General features: G+C 37.4%; 1 long non-coding RNA gene across 1 annotated transcript in view; it reads right to left on the reverse strand.

Annotated features, from left to right (window-relative positions):
- Positions 1 to 5,763: 5,763 nt before the first annotated feature.
- Positions 5,764 to 7,500, reverse strand: part of LOC121061940 — a 3,154-nt gene continuing 1,417 nt past the window's right edge. The window contains exon 2 of the long non-coding RNA XR_005815343.1: positions 5,764 to 7,095. This is a non-coding gene — a long non-coding RNA (uncharacterized LOC121061940). The remainder of the gene's footprint in view (positions 7,096 to 7,500) is intronic.

Here is a 7,500-nt window from a genome sequence, read left to right on the forward strand (position 1 = left end):
AAAAGCCTAGTTCTTATCTTTTTGTGAGTATTATTATGGTATTTGAACTCCAGAAGCCCACTCAGATCTGTGGTATCTTGTTTTAGCATAGAGGTCTTTCTGCTGATGAAGTCATAGGAAATTAGTAACAACACACAGCCAAGATGGTGTTTGGTCACAGTTGCTTCTAAAAGTGTAAATCACTTGGAAGTCAAAAATATGTTTGGCACTTCCAGGAGTTACACAACGTTGGTAGTTTTCTCTCTGACTTCAATCATTATTTAAACTGTATTTACACCATTTGTATTTCCTCCATTTGTATTTCTAAAAATGTAATTGCCATTCTGTATTGCAGAGGCCTGTTTTCTGCAGTATGTAGTTCTTCATTGAGAAGATACCATATTTAATCTCTGAGCTATTCAAACTATGTCTGACTTCCCACCTGGTTCAAATGAGAAAACCACCCACAGTAGGAGAATACAAGATTGACCGTGTGAGGAAGCAAATGTTTGATCAGCCACTGGGAGGAGGGGAAAGGTGGAGGGATAGTGAAAGGGGTCATTTCAGTAGCTACGAGAATCAGCCCCTGCTCAGGAGGAAGATCCAGTCCAAAACACAACGTTGGGGTGGCTATTTGGGTAGCTGGTACAGAGGTAGATTGTCTCAATTTTAAGTGGTATAGGAGCCATGATACTAGATGAGCACAGATGAAAAAATGTATGGAGGGCAAGGTTGGAGGGCAAAACCCTTGCACTGGCCCTATTCTTGGCCTCATCAATGTAAACGCTGACAATTGAGTGCTCTTGGTCCTGTCCATGCAGTTGGCCACAACATTGTGGAAAAAGCTCCACAGGCTGTAAATGTGTTACTCAGAGAAGCAGTAATTTTTGGCCTGACTGCATCAAGGGGAATTATCATGCCTATACCAGCTACAAATGTGAAAATGTGTGTATGTGTGTGCACGTGCACCTGTGCATGTGTCTGTGCAGAACGCCCTAGCAGCAGAGAATATGACCAAATACTTCAGTTGATATTGGCGCATTTAGTCTTTTGTAGTCTTACATTTATAGGCTACAGCATGCATTTATTTCAAAGTACAAAATGTTGATTCAGGCTGTGTGCACAGAGGAGCTTTTTATAGGTCATTGGGACTAAGAAAATACTGCCTTTTTCTCATGTCTCATGGTAGTACATCTTGCATATCTTTCAGTTCTGGAAATCTACATTTTGATCTGTTTGAGGATATCAGTAATAATATACTTTTGGAAACAGTTCTCAAGATTACATGAATATCGCTACCCATTTTGTCACCTGTCACATCTAAAGATCCACAATACCACAGAAAAATATGCTACAAGCCTGGATTGATGTACTTTGTTTAAGCCTGTTGACATACAATACTTTTTGCTTGCTAATGCTGAATGTGTAAGCTATTTATAGGCATTAAAATCCACCATGAATCTCTTTTTAAGGCAAACCATGTAAAAAGAAAAAGAATGTATGATTATTTTATTTTTACATAAATATATGTACAATGCCAATGTTATGTGTGCATTCAAGGGAGATATGAAAACTCAAATCAACATTACAGCAGCCCAGTCTATTCTATTACTTTTAACCCCATGCCAGCCACGTTTCCTGCCCTGAAAAGCCTTTGAGTCTTTCAGAACATTTCAGGGATTGTCATGTTGCCTACATAACAGAGCTGCAGCTGGAAACTTGCTGTTGCAAATGTAACCCTAAAAATCAAATTGAAAACATGTTCCCATTTCCATTTGATTTTCAAAGGGCAGAATGGAAGATAGCAGTAGTAATGAAGATGAACTGAACCAGTAATTATTTAGCCACTGTGGGATGATATGCAAAAGTAAATCTTGCTGTCAGTTGTAGTCATAACTTGTAACATTTAAGTGCCAAATTTATGAGATGTAGCAATCCATCCCCATTATACATCAGATGCTTTACTTAAGGTGGGCAAAAGTGAATCCCAATTTTTATCCCAAGTGAAGTTGTCTTGTCTGGACCTCATGCATAGCAGCTCTGGCTCATTTCAGTACCACATTTCCATTCCGTACAGCAATCTCATGAATTTCAGCCAAGCTTTAAATAGACTATAGCTGTAGTGGTTTGTATACTTTACTAATACTTTTTTATATTCGCATCTAAATTGTTGGCACTAATCATAACCGTTTTAAGATGTCATCACTAAAGAGCTCTTTGCTGTTATGTAATACGTGAGACAAACAACCAGTCTGGATTTTGTGGCCAATCAGCAGGCTTAGCCTCAGGAAGGAGGAACTTTACATTTGCCAGCACTTCAAACCATGGAAGTCTCAATTCCAGCACCTCCCTACTTCTAAATTAACATAAAAATACAAATGCCACAGTTAGCCATAGTGAAGTAATATCACAATATGTACTGAGAAAGAGCATATCACAATTAAGATGGTGAACATATCTACAGAATTTTATTCCTCTGCACAAACTTCCCAAATTAATTAAATAATATTATCTATTTTCTGTTTGCACACATGAAAATACACTGTTTTGGTTTTGGTTTTAACAAAAACAAATTATGGACTTTAATACTTCTGTCTTCTGAAAGATCTCAGAGTAGAAATTCTTTTGCCTTCATGAGCTCCCTCATACTGTTGTTAGTACATGCATAGAAAACATTCTTCAAGATTCGGATGCTGCAAAAAATGGTGTCAGTGATTCATTTATTAGTTGCCAATATTTCTTTGAATTCAATACTAAGTTCTAAAATGGAGTACAGAGATTTAATTACTTCTGCCATCTATAATAAAGTGAGATCTTTGTAAATCCAAAAGAGAAATATTCCTAGTACAAACGCCAGGCATGAAAAGAGAAATTACCTCACCAAAATTGACATTCTACCTTCAGGTGTGTATACCAGACTCAGTGCTTTTCCCATCTGCTTTCCTAGAACATGAGTAACTCCAATCATATGCATAAGCATTTTTTGTACAAAACAGATACTAGAAGTAACCATTCTCTAGTGTTTTTTCTCTTTTTTTTTTTTTTTCACTTCCTCTCTCCTAGGCTTTTCTAGTTTTTGACGTTTATTATGTCCTGCTCCAGAAGCAGTGAATTTCAGCAGTAAATGCAGTGATTATCCTATATTCATGAGATTTGCGAAACACTGCAGAACAAGAAGTTCTGCACAAACTTCTAAAATATAAACCGTTATATCATTTACACATGTATAAACAGAATGTTAAATTTAAAAAACTGAAAGAGCTGAGAGATGAGCTGAGCGCTAGGTATTTGCTTGCATCTTTTTGTAGTCCAGTTACTAAATTTTTGCTACATAATGTTTTTCTAAGCAAATATTCATTGAGCTAGCAAAAGTATTAGAGCTAATTACTGTAGTTTTCCTTTAACATGGCATTTTTACATTACACCCACTCCCAGGATTACAATTTTGTTTTGACTTGCACGATAATATTTAACTGATGGATGGAACGAGATTATCACCTCAAATGCTTCAGCACAAATGTATACTAGATACTCTAATATTTTCCCATCCCTTATGGACAAGCCCAAGAAGAGCTTTGAAGTCCTGTCACTGATGGTGGTGAATAATTTAATAAAGATATAATTTTAAATATCCACCTTTATCCAGAAAAATACTTGAGCTTATACTTAATTTTAAGTGTAGGTGCATTCGCTCCCGCAGGGCTATTCATGTGCCTTGACTCTTTGCTGGTCTGGGTCTAATTGGCAAAAGATGTTATAATCAAGTTAAAGGCTAGGTTGCCACTTCAGGCACAGCCGTAAGCAAGAGGTGATGTTTAAGCAGCCCCATCTAACAATCTATACTGGAAATATTTTTGTTCACAGACATATACAGACCTTTTCAGTTAAAACCTCTTGCACTGGCTCAGCTACTCAAGTGAAAAAAATACCCCTTATACAAGGAACTGGGAATCAATTCTCACAGCCCTCATTCCTTTGTTAAACAAAGGCTGATATTTATGTTGGATAAAACCATTTCTAGATGCTTCTCTTTCTGTTACTCACTTACACATTTTCTTCCTTCTAAAGGAATGTGAGTTTTATTGTATTATGTCCAAGAAGTATTTGTTCCCTTCCTCACACCCTTCTTGAGATGTCAGAATGAGGATACCTTCTGTAAGACACTCAGGAATGGTGGAAGCTTCCTCTATTAGGACACGTATACACAGATGGCCATGCTGGTGTATCACAAAGAGCATAAAGAAAACTCAGCCATTCAGTTTTACCTCCTTACAGTGCTGGCGCCTACTGTGAGTATCAGTATCTGAATCCTGCTACGGCCCAGATTTAAATATTCATCCTGGAGCAAGTTGAATACACATTTTTATTCAGTGATACCATTTACCATTATTTTTCAGTCACTTCTTTCTCTGTCCAAGAGTGAGGAGCTCAGTTAATAAAATCAGGAAGAAATGGGTATATAAATATTTCCAGAAGAGTAGTTATATCTTTAATGCCCTACAATACCAGGTTATCAAGATATTCTTGCTAAGATTCCCAGGGTACAAGCAATATCAGAGCAGGTTTTAAAAAATATAGCTAGATCTGTATCTATCTACAACCCGATAGTTGTAGGACAGGATGTTTCCCTATTATCCAAAAGTGATGTAAAATTCTTTTGAAGAAATGTTTTTGTTGGTACTTTTATACTGTTGCTGTCTCTCTTTTGACATGTCTCTGTAGCTTGTGTGAGTTAGTTTGTGAACTAATTTAAACCAAGAAAGACAAATGTATTTTTAAAAAAATTGTCCTACACTGACAAGCAGACTGATCATTTTGCATTCTAGCTTTTGTGATGGGGGATAAAATTGCTATATAACATTTTAGATTAAAAAAAGAAATATTTAGCATTAAATATTCAACATTAAAGTTCCTCAAATTTAAAAATAAATCTACAGCCTTTCTTCTAAAAATGCTGCTGTCAAGTGCTGCTGATTCTCATTCAGGAAACACACCATGTAAGAATACTCTATTTATCAAGCTAAAGAAGAAAATGTTTTGAAAAATTAGAGACCTCTGGTATAGCCTATCAGAGTTTTCTTTATTGAACAAATGTGTTAGGAAATATCGTCCATTCATGGACTGTCCAACAATTTTCTGGTTTGGGGAACTGTGGTGCTGACATATGTCAGTGGCATTTCTTAACAAGTTTGACTTCAGAGACTTAGTGATTTTAAAGCACTTTCTCAGGAACTTTATCCTTGTGACCAAAGACCCTATAAAATATGCAAGATTAGCTGTACATATACATGACTTACAAGGTGAAGTCATATTGTCACTGGACAGAGGGTAATCAGTTTATATTCCTTCACAGAAATACAGCTGGGGTGATTTTTGCCTTCTCTTGCTAGTGCTCAGTCTATTTCTCTGACTAGTCTTCCCTTAATGTTAATTAATTTGTGGAAATATTAACACAGTATTGAAAAAATTATAGGAACCAAGAACCTTGGCTGAATATTGCCCAAGTGCCTAAGGGGAAAGACGGGAGTTGGAAACCTGCTTCAATGCTGTGTCTTCTCTCAACAGGTGACTATGGACCACATGGTGCCAGTCTTTCTCCAAGGTTTACTCCATGCCCTGTCTCCCTGGACAGTAAAGGCTCTGCAGGTGCTGTGCTGGTGTTGTGCTGGGATAAAATGAGGTTACAATCAGAGTCACATTAGAGTGAAAGCCATACACAGCAGGAATACACAGCCCAGTCTCCATGGCTTCATGGGTATGTTTTTTAAAGTATGGGATACGAGTCTTATTCAAATATTTATTCTCAGTGAGTTCAGAAAATAAATGCCATAGTGCTCTTATAAGGTAGTGTACACTCAATGGTTAGTAATACTAAAGTAACGATAACAACAGGAAGAGTATTTTCTCTGGAGATGGCAAAGCTAAAATTGGTTTGTCCTACAGCTGGATAAACTGAAGTTCAATCCATCTAGCAAGCCAGTCAACAGCCTTCAGCCACTGTTCAATCTGGTTTGTGGCTTTTACAGTTTAAGATTCATAAAAACATTAAATCAACTGTTGTAATGCTTTTAAAATATCGTAAATGACCTCCTTTCTGTGGTTACAAGTGCTGAGCCCTCCTGATGGATATTTCAGTTCCAACACCTGATCTGAAGGCCAGCATATCTCAGCACTTTATGACATCTAACATCACATTCCTGATCCTACAGCCAGTGAGAAGAAATACGGGTGGTTAAAACTAATTGTACCATCTGGTATTACCAGCCTTCTGGAAAGAAGGTGGAATGTAAGTCAGCCTGACTGGAACAAAATGAGTAAGGTTTTTTTTTTTTTTTCCCAATAAAAATATAACCAAACCCATGTATATTTGAATCAAATGAATTGATAATGTCACCATTTATAAAAACATGATGCACTACATTTTTTCTAATGTCATATTCAACAATTATAACAATAAAGGACATTCCACCTCAAGAACAGTGGTTATAATATTGTGCAAGTCTGCAGAAATCAAAAGTTATTAAACGATGTGTGTTCAGTTGCTTACAAAACATTAATTTGTTGCTTCCATTACAGTTTCACGTCTGTACTAGTAAAACAATTAGTAACTGGCAGTAATTGGCTTGAATGGATGCAGAGATTGAATCTCCTAGCCCTGATTCTGCAGGGCAAAGCATAGTAAGAGGGACACCAGGCTGTGAGGCTGTTCACATTGTATTTTGTGTGAGATGCTGAATTGGGCCGGGAGTGATGGAGAGCAGCACATCCTTGGAGGGACTCCTGCCTCCCCACTGAAGCTTTCCAGGTGTGAGGCACCACGTCTGAGCCGATTACCCAGCCTTCTCCAGCAGTGACAGAGGAAAGCAAGGCACTCATACAAAAACATGCATCCCCATTGAAAACATGGTTGTAAGACAGTCATTTAGGGTGAACTCCTTCAATGGGCTGACGTTGAGTGGCCATTGACTCCAGCAGGGTAAGGCCAATGGAGAGAAACAGAAATGCATTTTCTGGGTTAGCTCCTCAGACATGTTTTGTTCCTCCTAGCCCTTCAGAAACACCGGCTGCTGTGTCTACACACGCTCAAAACCTGCAATTGGCTCACACATAGCATGTCTGCTTTTTTTTTTTTTAAAAAAAAAAAAAAGAGAGAGAGAGAGAGAGATTTTTAAAAAATTCATGCATAACCTTTCATTGTTATGAAGATTTCTTTGAAGTTCTTCTGTGGGAAGGCCCTATTTATGCCCTTTTCACTGGCTACAGTGAATCAGTGAATCTTTCACATTTTTTGCAGCTTGAAAAGGCCTGCTTTAGGTGTGGAAAATGAAATGAGACCAGAAGTGAGACAGAAGTTTGGTTTTCCCAGGTATGTAACATGGAGGCAATGGAAGCAAGAAAGTCATTTTCAAAGAAATTCTATTTACTTTTCTCTCGAGCAAATGACATGATTAAATATTTATCTTCATAATTGTAGTCAGATGTTGAATATAGAAAGAAGTACACATAAAAAGGTAAGCTTGC

This window comes from Cygnus olor, chromosome Z (genome assembly GCF_009769625.2).
Source record: "Cygnus olor isolate bCygOlo1 chromosome Z, bCygOlo1.pri.v2, whole genome shotgun sequence".
In the NCBI taxonomy this organism is placed as follows: domain Eukaryota; kingdom Metazoa; phylum Chordata; class Aves; order Anseriformes; family Anatidae; genus Cygnus; species Cygnus olor.